At 44.9% G+C, this 14470-nt stretch overlaps 1 protein-coding gene across 3 annotated transcripts in view; it reads right to left on the bottom strand.

Moving 5' to 3' along the window:
- Nucleotides 1–958: 958 nt before the first annotated feature.
- The window catches only part of henmt1 (HEN methyltransferase 1), a 46496-nt gene continuing 32984 nt past the window's right edge, over nucleotides 959–14470 (bottom strand). For all 3 annotated transcript variants that reach the window (XM_059950765.1, XM_059950748.1, XM_059950756.1), the window contains exon 8: nucleotides 959–1564. The gene's annotated coding sequence lies outside the window, so the exon portion shown is untranslated. The remainder of the gene's footprint in view (nucleotides 1565–14470) is intronic.

Here is a 14470-nt window from a genome sequence, read left to right on the forward strand (position 1 = left end):
AAGTAGGTACAGAGGGAATGTCAAGGGTAAGATTTTCCACAGGGAGTGATGATTGTGTGGACAGTGGTGGAGGCGGATACAATAGGGTCTTTTAAGAGATTCTTAGATAAGTACATGCAGCTTAGAAAAATAGAGGGCTATGTGATAGGATAATTCTAGGCAGCTTCTAAAGTAGGTTACAAGGTCGGCACAACATTGTGCACTGAAAGGCCTGTAATGCACTGTAGATTTCTAAATTTTCTATTAATATGAGCATTACAAACTGGATGAAAAATGTCTAACACCAGCCCTGAAGTTCAGCACAAATTCCATGTCATATGATGATATACACTTCGGAAAGGGGAGTCAGTTGTTTGAGAAGCAGGCTCCTCAACCTCAGCCCCATCACTAAACTGGATAGGTCAAGGACTCTCCAGTGTCAGCCCCATCACCAAACTGGACAGGTCAAGGACTCCCCAGTGTCAGCCCCATCACCAAACTGGACAGGTCAAGGACTCCCCAGTGTCAGCCCCATCACCAAACTGGACAGGTCAAGAACTCCCCAGTGTCAGCCCCATCACCAAACTGGACAGGTCAAGAACTCCCCAGTGTCAGCCCCATCACCAAACTGGACAGGTCAAGAACTCCCCAGTGTCAGCCCCATCACCAAACTGGACAGGTCAAGAACTCCCCAGTGTCAGCCCCATCACCAAACTGGACAGGTCAAGGACTCCCCAGTGTCAGCCCCATCACCAAACTGGACAGGTCAAGAACTCCCCAGTGTCAGCCCCATCACCAAACTGGACAGGTCAAGAACTCCCCAGTGTCAGCCCCATCACCAAACTGGACAGGTCAAGGACTTGACTGGTAAAAGATAAAGAGTTTGAGTTTCAATGCTGTCAGACAAAATGAGATGTTAAATTAGGAACCCATTCATTCTCAGAGAGAAGTCCAACTCAGATATTACACCTTTTGGAAGTCCTGCTTTATTGATGAAATCTCTAAGAACATTGGCAAGTTCTACATAGTAAAATGTAAGTAAATGAGATTTGTCTGAGCAGACGAGAAGTCAGAATGGAGACGTGGATGGAAGGTCTGGTTTCTGAGCTGTACGACTCTATAATGTTGTACCCTTGGAACTACAGCTGTCTGAGGAATTGCACATATGATGAGATGTTAATGTGAAACTGTGTCAATTCCCAAAGATCCAGGAATGTAGGACCTTCCCACTGAGGTTCAGGCCAATATGTAGCCTCATCCAGCATTGTCACGAAGAACAGGTTAATGGGGGCCCTGCCATGTGTGCAGATCACCTGTTATTTTCCTAATCTACAGCACTGCTTCACTGATGGTGAAACCCTCCAGTACATCTCAGCAACACAAAAAGCATTAAACAAATATAAGTCTTCCCTTCTTGTCCAGGGAGTAGGAGAACTAGTCAGAGATTTCTGCTGGTGATTGCGATTCCTTTGGAGCATGTGGACTTGATGAGGACGTCGACTGGCTGTCCCAGCTGTGATGATACGATCTGGGAGTAGGAGGCTAGCAGGAATGTCACTCAGCTCCGAGGAACAGAGAAGAGAACCTGCCAAAATAAATCTGAGAGGATTAGACTTTGCAAACTCACCAGATCAAAAGTACAGGCAAACATTGTCATGGACATCCAGATATCAGTGGTATGACCATCACCACAGACAGATGCAGTACAACTCTGATCATCCATCCATTCCTGAATTCCCAGTAGTTTGGCAACTAACTCAACAGGTTAGGCTTCATTTCCCTCCATTATTGTGGCCCAGTTCTAAGGCTATTATTGGGTTCACTGGGAAATTTATTATACTACCATTCAATATCTAAAAAAGTGAGTTAAAATTGGTTTTTGAAAAACATCCAATAGTCTGTAAAATCTGCTAGTGCAAATTCCTGCTTGTCCTGGATAATAGGAGTTTTACTGGATGTGAAAGTAGATTCCTGAATGGAACAGCACACACAAATGCTGGAGGGACTCAACAGGCTAGGCAGCATCGATGGAAAAGAGTAAACTGTTGACGTTTCCGGCTAAGACTCTTTAGCAGGACTGGAGAAAAAAAGCTGAATGGTGGAAAGACAGAGTGTGTTCATTTTTACCTCCTTCACCCTGCTCAAGCGGGAATCTGTTATTGATGTGACGTGAGGGCTTGTGACAAGTTTGGTGGATAACCCATCTTTGTAGATAGGGCGATCTCTGAGCTCATTCAGCAGGAATGTTAAAAACAGCTTTATCTACAGGGGCCAGGTTCTCTCAGTAAGTGGCTGTGAGAATTTTTGACAGAAAACTACATTTTCTCAGGCCACAGTCTTTGTTGATTACCCACAGCCATGGCCTATTATCACATTTTGTTATTGTATATGTAGTCTAATCAGGGAGTTATGAGATCTGTAAAGGTGACTTCCTCTTGTCAACAAGTTCAAAGCTGAATTATCATTCAGGCATACATGAATAAGGCCAAACAAAATAGTGTTCCTCCAGGGCCGAGGTGCAACACATATTATCAACAGCGTATGGGACATATGGTTATGATTTCAGAAAAACATATAGTCACAAAGAAAGAAAAAAATAATATAACCCAAGTTCTTGAATGGCATGACTGTAGTCCTGGTCCAGCTTGTTTTTCTACCGAATGAACACCAGAGGGCAGCATGAACAGGAGGGGCCGGGCCCCAGCCCAGTACACATTCCAATATGGCCTACAGAGGCTTTTCCTTTCCGCCTCTGTGTCTCCTCTGCTGGGCAACTGCAACGGGTGAGTTCATGGCTTGGGCCTAGTCCTCTCCTCAACCAAGCAACACAACTTTCCCACCGTTGGTCTGACCAATGAACCAGTGAACCAGACTTGTAGTACAGTACATTGTCAACATCCAACAAGGTCTTGAGATCCCGATAAAAATGGGGATACTGATTCCCCATGATAAACTGGAGAGTGAAACCCTGGCACATAGGCCGGGGATTGATTGGGTGCTTCACCTCGAGATTTCCTCTCTTATCCCTCTGCTCCAGGGACAACAAAATCATTACACATTAACTTTCAGTTTCTCCCAAAACTACCACTATCTAGAGTACTTGTTACAGAAAACTGGTCTTTATTTTGGTTGATAAATATGAGGCCAAACACCTAGCCAGATTAGTCTGTCGAGGAACTAGGAGGAAGCCGCCATCCTACTTCTTCAGATAATATGATCTCAACTGATCTAACTGTAATCTAAACAAATTCCCACCTACCCCTGGTAACCTATGCCACCAAGCACACACCATCAGTCTCTCTCGACTCTATTTTGAAAAGATTTCTAACTTTCAAAGAGACAAAATGTCTCTTCTGTCTCACATGGAGGAACCTGAAAAGTTAAATGGTGACTCCCCAGTTTTAGATTGTCCCACCAGAGAAAATACCTTCTCCACATAGTCACAGAGATAGAGAGCACAGCAAAAGGCCCTTCAGCCCAATATTCTCATCAAAGCTAGTCCTATATGCCACTTTTGGCCCATATCCCTCTAACACTTTCCTATCCATGTATCTGTAAATTGCTGTTGACATACCTGCTTTCAACCATTTCCTGTCAGATCATTCCATATTCTGACCACCCTCTGGGTGAAAAAATTACCCTCAGGTTCTTATTAAAGTTCACCCCGCTCACTTTAAATCCATGCCCTCTAGTTCTTGATCCCCCAACCCTGGCAAACAGATTGTGCACATTTACTCCATCCACGTCCCTCGTGATGTTACATACCTCTGCAAGATCACCCCTCATTCTCCTGTTCTCTACTGTGGAGTCCCAATCTGCTCAACCCCTCTTTTCAAAAATGGTTAGGCCACGTTTGAAATCTTGTGCAGTTCTGACTGACACACTCTAGGATAATGGTCACCAACCTTTTTAAGCCCAAGATCCCCTACCTTGGCCTTAGTGAAAGGCAAGATCGACTCCAAATCAACTAGTTACACGCATGCGCACCGGGACAGAAAAGAACTGAAGTAAAACACCGCAACCTGGAAGCAGAAATAATGTATGAACATCAAGGGCCATGATGCTTTCTTTGCACCGCGGACCAGTTTAATATTGACAATATTCTTGCAGACCGGCTGACCCAGGCAGGGGGGTGATGGAGGGGTGTTAAACACGACGGGAATACAGCGATACTCGAAGCAGGTTCCTTATGTCCAGTCTATTCCGCAATTTAGTTTTCACCGCTCTCGGCACTTAGCTTCTGTCCTGCTTGCTCACGTTTTTACCGCTGGAAAAAAAACTGAACGGGTTTGTCTTTAGGTGCAGGGTACTTGGACTCAAGGTACCAAAGCAGTTTTGAATGCTTCATTGCCTCATTAGACAACCTCTCGCCTGCCTGCCACCTTGACCAGGTGTGGCTGTTCCTGTACTGGGGCCACAGCGGTCGCAGTCCGGAGAGAGCGACCAACCGAGCAAGGAATGCGACAGGGTGCGATAGGATCTATCGGCCGACAAAAGCTTGGCTGGAGGGATGACTTTCAGTAGATTGCAGTGAGGTAGCTGCTCCACTACTTACAAAACCCTGAGCCCAAATTAGGTTGTCTGCGAATATTTTAGCACCAGGTTCCCCACAAACATTCAGTGTGCTAAACAGGTTTAGAGGCGGTGCCCATCTGTCTGTGCTCCAAGCCAGTAGCAATGGCAATTCTTGCCGGCTGCGCGAGGTGGCCGGTTACCCGGGGCCAACCAGTGATCCCTGACACACTTGGGTAATGACCTCGCGTGCATTCAAGTTCAACAGCGGACATGAGAGGGAATGAGGAAAAATGCAGCTGACTCATATCGTTTCCTCGCGGTTGGGGACCACTGAAGTACACTGTAGTGCGTGGCAGGGGAGCTACACGCATGCGCACTGGGCAGAAAGAACGGAACTAAAACCCCGCAACCCAGAAACAATCTCTCAACAGTATTTGTGTATTAATTTTTCTTTTTTTTTCAAGATCTACTGGGAAAGTCTCAAAGATCAACCAGTTGATCACGATTGATGGGTTGGCGACCACTACTCTAGGAGGAGTGTGGAATTTCAGGCCACAGTGTGGACTGCTAGAAACCATCAATTTGTGGGACTTGTTGCTCAGGGTCTTGGACTAAAAATATGTTTTCTTATGTGACTGCAGTATGTTCTTTTATTCCCCCTTACTTGTTATTTTGAATGTGCCTGTATGTTTTGCACCTTGGCCCCAGAGGAACGCTGTTTCATTCGGTTGTATCCATGTACGGTTTGAATGACAATTAAACTTGATTCGAGTTCTCTGGAGAGGGTGTAAGGGAGAGTCACTAGGATGTGCCTGGGATGGAATGTTTCATTTAAAAGGAGAGACTGGATAGACTGAGAGGTGATCTGATAGGGGTAAATGGCATGCTAAAGGAGACATTGGGTAGATATTAAAATCTATTTTCCCTTGATGTGAGTGTCTAAGACGAGAAGGTTGAGGTTTAAAAAGAGGGGTAAGGACATTTATAGGGGACCTTATGAAGAATTTTCTCCTTCATGGATGGTTGGAATCTGGAACACACTGCCCGAGGGCGAGTTTGAGGTGGAAACTCTCACAACATTTAAGGAGCATCCAGACCAGCACTTGTATTACCCAGGGTGAGAATACTACAGACCTAATGGTGTAAGTGGGTCTAGTGTGGATGGGCACAAAGGACGTAGAAGGCCAAAGGCCTGTTTCTGTGCAGTACAACTTGATGACTCTGCCTATGCAATAATCCCAGTTCCATGTCCCTACCCACATAACATTACTTTTTCATTCAGCTATTTACTAAATGTTTCCATTGTGCTTCCCAACATCATAACATTTTTGGTACAAGGAGTTTCTTCCTCCGCCCTAACCCAGCTTTATCAATGTTACCTGGTTCCATTCTCTACATCAACAGACATGCAGCTGTTTTGAAACATTATTACCAAATCCAATTCCTTTGTTACATGAAACACACAACTCAGTCACAACCTCCCCCCGCCAAACCAAGTTCAATCCTGCCCTCCGATGCTGACTGTGCGGAGTTTGCACATTCTCACTGTGGGTTTTGTCCAAGTGCTCTGGTTTCCTCCCACTTCCTAAAGGTCTTTGGATTAATTGGTGGCTCTAAATTACTCCTAGTGCGTGGGGATATGTGGAATCTGTGGAAAGCTGGTGGGAATGTTGTGAACATAAAGTGGGATTAGTGTAACTGGGTGGTCGGTGGTTGGTACAGACTAAATGTGACTCAGTGCTTCATATCAACCAGCCACTGTTGGAATTATGCCTGATCTTTAGGCATCTTGCCAAAATCACTTAGTCCTAAACTTTCTGAAAATAAAATTTCCTCAGCTACATCAGAGTCAACTTTCAAAGCAGCCTTCCCACTGAGTATCTGTATACAGGGTCAGCCATCACTACAGCAATGTAACAGAACCCTCTACTGCTCAGATCCCTCAATAACAGCACCATTCCCAGGCCAGAAGCTGCTAATGTGGCTCCAGGCTCCAGACCAAGTATTTCTGCTCTACAGCCCAGACTTGTCTTTATTTCAAAACTAAACATTATTCATAATAAAAGTTGTACAAAAAATAAACAGCACTAAATGTTTATGTTTATAGTCAAATAATTCTGTGGTGTTCATTTTTTATTAAAACCTTAGCACCAATATCACATATGACCCAATGGCACCCTTTCATTGTCTGAGGAGTACCCCCAATCGGACACAGACCCAACATGTCAGGTAGCATGCTGTGTGGTCCTTCCCACACACAGCCTTTGCATCGAGTTTCAGTGCATCCCTCAATACTCCTGGAAAGTCCGCTTGGCAGACATCTCACTGTGCTGGAAGGCCAGGTTTCGGGCAGCCCAGAGGGTGCTTGCCTTTCTCTGCGTTCCTGACTTTCAAGCAGCACTTGTTGTCTGTCTCAGTGTGTGCCCCTGGGAACAGCCTGTAGATGCTGGGGATTGTTGATGATGGATGTTATTTTGTTTTGAGGAAGCATGTCGATGGTAGGGAGGTATATGCCCAAGATGTACTGGACTGAACCTACTAACCTCAGCAACTTCTTGCATTCCTGTATTGGTTCAGGAAGGCAGCTCTGTTATGCAGCTGCTGAACTGAAGATTAAATGAGACACAAACCTTTGCATCGTTCTCCACAACTTATATAACAGTGCCAACACACCCTGCTGAAATGAGAAGCTGCAAATCTGAATTGCTGATGACCCATTGCACTGTAAATAACTGGAGTTATAATTGGGTATTATAGAGTCCACCCACACTGCTCACATCCACAGTGTCATTTTCTCAATAAACAAATCAGCCAAAATAGATCAACTCAGTACATCAGCTAACATTTGTGGAATCAGCATCATCACAATTCTCACACAATGACTTCTCCTAAGCACCAATGTTGATCTTCCTGCTGTTTGTGGCATCTTAAGACATTGATCAGGAAATCCATCCAATTACATCACTGTTTTTCACTATAATATTCCAACAAATTGAGTATTTCACCCCCAGAGTAAAAAGCAATTGCAATTATTTCTGAGACAAAAGGATCCAGAAATTCAACAGGGATACAAATGGTACTGATTTGCTACATTTTCACATCCGGCACTCAGCCAATAACCTCATCCATCTTCAGCTCTCCTCTAGAACATCACCCAAGGGAATTTAACCTTTTTATTAATTTTTCAGGATCTGGGCTTCACTGACAAGGTAAGTGGTGAGCGGCCTTCCTGAACCAATATAGGAGCTTAAGAAGGTGCTGAGAGGGTAGATTCAGTCCAGTACATTTTGGGCATGTACCTCCTTACCTTCGACATGCTGCCTCAAAAAAAAACATCCATCATCAACAACCCCCAACACTCAGGCTATGCCATCTCTGTGCAGCTACCATGGGCAGGAGGTACACAACCCTAAAGTCCCACACCACCAGATTCAACAACAGCTACTTCCCTTCAGCCATTTGATTCTTCAACCAACCTGCACAACCCAAATATAACAACATTGTGGCCACTTTGTACTACAATGGACTTCACATTCTTTGTTCTTTCTTGTAAAGATTGTGTATAACATGATTAATTTATGTATTTCTTATAAATGCTACCTATATATAATGCTATGTATCTGCAAAGATACATTTTTCTTTGCACTTGTGCACGCGTGTACTTGTCCATTTGACAATAAACGTGACTTTCTGTGGTGAAGGTGCTCTCATGTTGTTGTTTGGATCCAGTGGTGCAGAGGGCATTGGTTTGAGAGGTGCTCTAGGAGTGGCCAGGGTAAGTGCAGTGCATTTTGTAGATGGTGCACTCTGTAGCCACTGGTCATCAGTGATGGAGGGAGTGAGTGTTTAGGGTGGTAGGTGGCATGTCATTCAAGGGGCTGCTTGGATGGTGTTGACATGTCCTGTAGATGGAGAGTCACTCTCTGCAGGAATCTCAACCTCTCAGCTGTTGCTGTAGCCACGGGGTTTGTGTCATCCATTCAGCTGACTGTCGAGTAAGTGGTGGCCCCATGATGTTAATGGGAGGGGGGAGATGCACCTCAGTGATGGTAACATCATTAACATCACTGAGGCTCAGATGAGTGTGTCACTGGGCACTTTCAGAAAGAGCAAGGCTTGGATATCACTGTTTATCTGCATCTGCACAGGCTGAAATGATTTCCAAAGTAAAGCCCAGATCAACACTAGTAGCATGCCTCAGGTAATTCACATTAATTATAAGAAGGGTTTCCGAAGTAAACCCTCGGACAACACTGGCAGGGTGCCTCAGGTAATTGATATTAATTATAAGAAGGGTTTCCAAAGTAAACCCGAGGACAATACTGGCAGGGTGCCTCAGGTAATTGACATTAATTATAGTCATAAATTCACACAGCGCGGAATCAGGCCATTCAGCCCGGCACGCCCACATCAACCCATTTGCCCAGCTACACTAATCACTTTTCCCACTTTAGGACCATAAATCCCACGTCTTGCCAAGTTAAGTGTCTGTTTAAATATCTCTTAACCATACTGATTGTATCTGACTTCTCCACCTCCTCTGGCACATCAACTGCTCTGCGTTAAAAAAAAATCATACCGCTCAGATCCCTTTAAAACTCCTACCTTAAACCCATTCCCTCGGATTTTAATACCACTAACATGGGAAAAAAGATTCTGATTACTGTACCTATCCTATCTATACTCAGTGGCCTCTTTATTTGGTTTCCTCTGTACCTAATAACGTGGCTACTAGGTGGTGGAGACGGAAACAATAGGGTCTTTAAAGAGATTCTTCCAGGATGGCTACGTGGAGCTTAGAAAAATAGAGGACTATGGGTAAAGCCTAGGTTGTTCTAAGGTAGGGACATGTTCGGCACAGCTTTGTGGGACGAAGGGCCTGTATTGTGCTGTAGGTTTTCTATGTATATTTTTGGTCGTCTGCTGCTGTAGCCCATCCACTTCAAGATTTGATTTTTTGTGCATTCAGAGATGTTGTCACATGTGTTTATTTGAGTTATAGTTGCCTTCCTGTCAGCTTGAACCTGTCTCGCCATTCTCCTCTAACCTATCTCATTAACAAAGCATTTTTGCCCAAAGAACTGTCGCTCACTGGATTTTTTTTTGCACGATTCTCTGTAAACTCTGGTGATTGCTGTACGTGAAAATCCCAGGAGATCAGCAGTTTCTGAGACACTCAAACCACCCTATCTGGTATCAACAATCATTCCATGGTGAAAGTCACTTAGATCACATTTTTTCCCCATTCTGATGTTTGGTCTGAACAACAACTGAACCTCTTGACCCTGTCTGCAGGCTTTTATGCATTGTCTTGCTGCCACGAGTGGCTGATTAGATATTTGCATTAACAAGCAGGTGTACCTAACAAATTGGCCAGAGTGTATGATTTTCATAATGTTGTATACCACTCTCAGAAAATTCCTCAGTCTCCTATCATCCACCCTTACTTTTCTCTTTTTAGCTTCTGCTTTTATTTTATCAGTAGATTGAGAATATACACCATCGAGCTCTGTCCCATTATGACACTTGTACAATACAGATGAACTCTTGCTCTCTCAAACCATCTCATCGTGACGCTTGTACCTTGTCTACCTGCGCAGTACTTTCTCTGAAACTGTAACACTACATTCTGCATTCAGTTATTCTTTTCCTTTTGCACTAACTTGATGTATGGAATGATCTGCCAGAAGAAAAATTTTCACTGCATCACGGTGCATGTTACAATAACAAACCAATTACCAGTTACCAATATAGCCAACCGCATAACCACATCTGTGGATAGGGCTTTAAACTAAATGGCAGGGGGGTGGGTTCAACAGATTGAAGAAGTGTGGATAAAATAAAAGCAGAAGCTAAAAAGAGAAAAGTAAGGGTGGAGTGGAGGAAAGTCAAGTGCATAAGAGATAAAGATTACTAGATTATACAGGCACAGTGAGTGTAAGGACACTTTATTTGAATGCCTGTAGTATTCGTAACAAGCTCAGTGGACTTGTCGCACAAATCAGAATAAAGGGGTATGATTTAGTGGTTATTATAGAAACATGGTTGCAGGGTGGTGAGGGTTGGGAATTAAATATCCAAGGATATCAGGTAATTCAGAAGGATAGGCAGGAAGGTAAGGGAGATGGGGTAGTGTTCTTCACTAAGGATGAAATCAGGGCGATAGTGAGTGACAATATAAAATCTAAGGAGCAGAATGTTGAATCCATCTGGGTAGAGATTAGGAATAGTAAAGGGGGGGAAAAAAATCACTGGTGGGAGTTGTCTTTGTGCCACAGAATAATAACATTACAGTGGCACAGGCAATAAACCGAGAAACATCTGAGGCACGTAAGAATGGAACAACAGTTATCGTGAGGGACTTTAACTTGCACATAGATTGGGTGAATCACATTGGTCGAGGCAGTCTTGAGAAGGACTTCATAGAATGCATACATGATAGCTTTCTTGAACAGCATGTTAGTGAACCTACAAAGGAACGAGTTATATTGGATCTGGTCCCATGCAATGAGACAGGCAAAATTCGTGATCTTGTAGTTGGGCACCCTCTTACATCCTGTTTCTCATACAAATGGAGGATACAATAGTTCGATCTAAAACCAGTGTATTATGCCTAAACAAGGGAACCTATAATGGAATGAGGGAGGAGTTGGATGGGATAGACTGGGAACACAGGCTATCCTATGTATATGTATAACATATGGTGGAACGGTTGAGGAACACTAGAAGATTTTCAGAGATTTTTCACGGTGCTCAACAACAGTAAATTCCAGTTAAGAGCAAGGACAGTAAGGGTGGGGAGAGCCAGCTTTGGATAACTAAGGAAATAAAGGAAGGCAAAAACTAAAAGCTTGTGCTTACAAAGTCACCAAAAGTAATGGGAAACTGGAAGACTGGTAAAACTTTAAAAAGCACCAAAGAACTACTAAACGAGCAATGAAGGAAGGGAAGATAGATTATGAAAATAAACTAGCACAAAATATAATAATGGATAATAAAAGTTTTTATAATTATATGAAGTGGAAAAGGGTGGCTAAAGTGAACGTAGGTCCCTTGGAGGACAAGAAGGGGGAATTGATATTGGGTAATGAAGGAATTGCCGAGGCTTTGAATGACTATTTGTGTCGGTCTTCATGGTGGAGGACACGTCTAACATGCCGAAGAGAGATGATATGGATGTGATGAGAGGTGAGGACCTCGATACAATAGCTATCAGTACAGAGGTCGTGCTGAGCATACTGAAAGAAATAGCAGAGGTTATAGTGGAGGCTTTGGTGATAATTTACCAAAATTCTCTGGACTCTGGGCAGGTCCCAGTGGATTGGAAGACGGTGAATGTCACACCACTGTTCAAAAAAGGATGTAGGCAAAAGGCAGGTAACTATAGGCCAGTTAGTTTAACATCTGCAGTTGGGAAAACTCTTGAAGCTATCAGGAAAGAAGAAATAGCAAGGCATCTGGAAAGAAATGGATCCATCAGGCAGATGCAGCATGGATTCAGCAAAGGCAAGTTCTGTTTGACAAACTTACTGGAGTTCTTTGAGGACATAACCAGCGATGGATAGAGGGGAATAGATGGACGTTATTTACTTGGATTTTTAGAAGGTGTTCGATAAGGTGCCACATAAAATACATCCATAATATAAGGATGCATAGAGTCGGAGGTGATATATTCGCATGGATAGAGGATTGCATAACCAATAGAAAGCAGAGAGTTGGGAAATATGGATGGTTCTCTGGTTGGCAATCAGTAGTGAGTGGCGTGCCGCAGGGGTCAGTGCTGGGCCCGCAACAGTTTACGGTATTCATTAACAATCTGGAAGAGGGGACCAAGTGCAGTGTATCTAAGTTTGCTGATGACACTAAATTGAGTGGAAAAGCAAATTGTGCAGAAAATACGGAGAGTTTGCAGAGACATAGAGATAGGTTAAGTGAGTGGGCAAGGGTCTGGCAGACGGTATACAATGTTGGTAAATGTGAGGTCATCACTTTGGAAGGAAAAATGGAGGATCGTATTATTATTTAAATAGTAAAAGATTGCAGCATGTTGCTGGGCAGAGGTACTTGGGAGCACTTGAGCATGAATCACAAAAGGTTGGTTCGCAGGTGTAGCAGGCAAATGGAATGTTGACCTTCATTGCCAGAGGGATTGAATTTAAGAGCAGGGAGGTTATGCTGTAACTGTATAGGGTACTGGTGAGGCCATATCTGGAGTACTGTGTGCAGTCTATTTACTTGAGGAAGGATATACTGGTTGATTCCAGAGATTTGAGGGGGAGAAGTGTGGTTAAACTACGAGGAAGGATTGAGTTGCCTGGGACTGTACTCACTGGAATTCAGAATGAGAGAAGATCTTATAGAAACATATAAAATTATGAAAGGGATGGATAAGATAGAGGCAGGAAAGTTGTCTCCACTGGCAGGCAAGGCTAGAACTAGTGCACATAGCAAACATGAGGAAATCTGCAGATGCTGGAAATTCAAACAACACACACAAAATGCTGGTGGAACGCAGCAGGCCAGGCAGCATCTATGGGAAGAAGCACAGTCGACATTTCAGGCCAAAACCCTTCATCAGGACTAGTGGACATAGCCTCAGGATTCGAGGGAGTAAATTTAGGACAGTGATGAGGAGGAACTGCTTTTCCCAAAGAGTGGTAATCTGTGGAATTCTCTGCCCAGTGAAGCAGTGGCTACATCAGTAAATATATTTAAGATAAGGTTGGATAGATTTTTGCATAGTAGGGGAACTAAAGGTTATAAGGAAAAGGCAGAGAGGTGAAGATGAGTCAATGGTCAGATTAGCCATGACTTTATCGAATAGCCGAACAGGCTCAACGAGCCAGATGGCCACCTCCTCCTCCTGTTCCTTAAGACACATCAGGTATAGAGAGTACTGAGAAACGGAGGGCCTTGGTATACAAACCCGAGGATCTCTGGAAAAAGTAGCACAGATCTACATGCCTCACGCTCCCTCTCTTAGCCGTGCTTCAATGCTCCCCATCTGTATCGCACCCGTCTGTGCTGTTTCCCTTTCCCACCCCGTCAGCACAGCTTCCCTTTCCCACCCTGTCTGTGCTGTTTCCCTTTCCCACCCTGTCCGCGCTGTTTCCCTTTCCCACCCTGTCCGCACTGTTTCCCTTTCCCACCCTGTCCGCGCTGCTTCCCTTTCCCACCCTGTCCATAGCTTCCCTTTCCCACCCTGTCCGCGCTGCTTCCCTTTCCCACCCTGTCCGCGCTGCTTCCCTTTCCCACCCTGTCCGCGCTGCTTCCCTTTCCCACCCTGACCGCGCTGCTTCCCTTTCCCACCCTGTCCGCGCTGCTTCCCTTTCCCACCCTGTCCGCGCTGCTTCCCTTTCCCACCCTGTCCGCACTGCTTCCCTTTCCCACCCTGTCCGCACAGTTTCCCTTTCCCACCCTGTCCGTACTGCTTCCCTTTCCCACCCTGTCCGCACTGTTTCCCTTTCCCACCCTGTCCGTACAGTTTCCCTTTTCCACCCTGTCCGCACAGCTTCCGTTTCCCACACTGTACGTACAGCTTCCCTTTCCCACACTGTCCGTACAGTTTCCCTGTCCCACCCTGTCCGTACAGCTTCCCTTTCCCACCCTGTCCGTACAGCTTCCCTTTCCCACCCTGTCCGTACAGCTTTCCTTTCCCAACCTGTCCGCACTGCTTCCCTTTCCCACCCTGTCCGCACTGCTTCCCTTTCCCACCCTGTCCGCACTGCTTCCCTTTCCCACGTTGTCCGTACAGTTTCCCTTTCCCACCCTGTCCGTTCTGCTTCCCTTTCCCACCCTGTCCGTACAGTTTCCCTTTCCCACGCTGTCCGCTCAGCTTCCCTTTCCCACCCTGTCCGCACAGCTTCCCTTTCCCACCCTGTCCGCACAGTTTCCCTTTCCCACCCTGTCCGCACAGTTTCCCTTTCCCACCCTGTCCACACAGTTTCCCTTTCCCACCCTGTCCGCAGTTTCCCTT

This window comes from Hypanus sabinus, chromosome 2, assembly GCF_030144855.1.
Source record: "Hypanus sabinus isolate sHypSab1 chromosome 2, sHypSab1.hap1, whole genome shotgun sequence".
Taxonomy (NCBI): domain Eukaryota; kingdom Metazoa; phylum Chordata; class Chondrichthyes; order Myliobatiformes; family Dasyatidae; genus Hypanus; species Hypanus sabinus.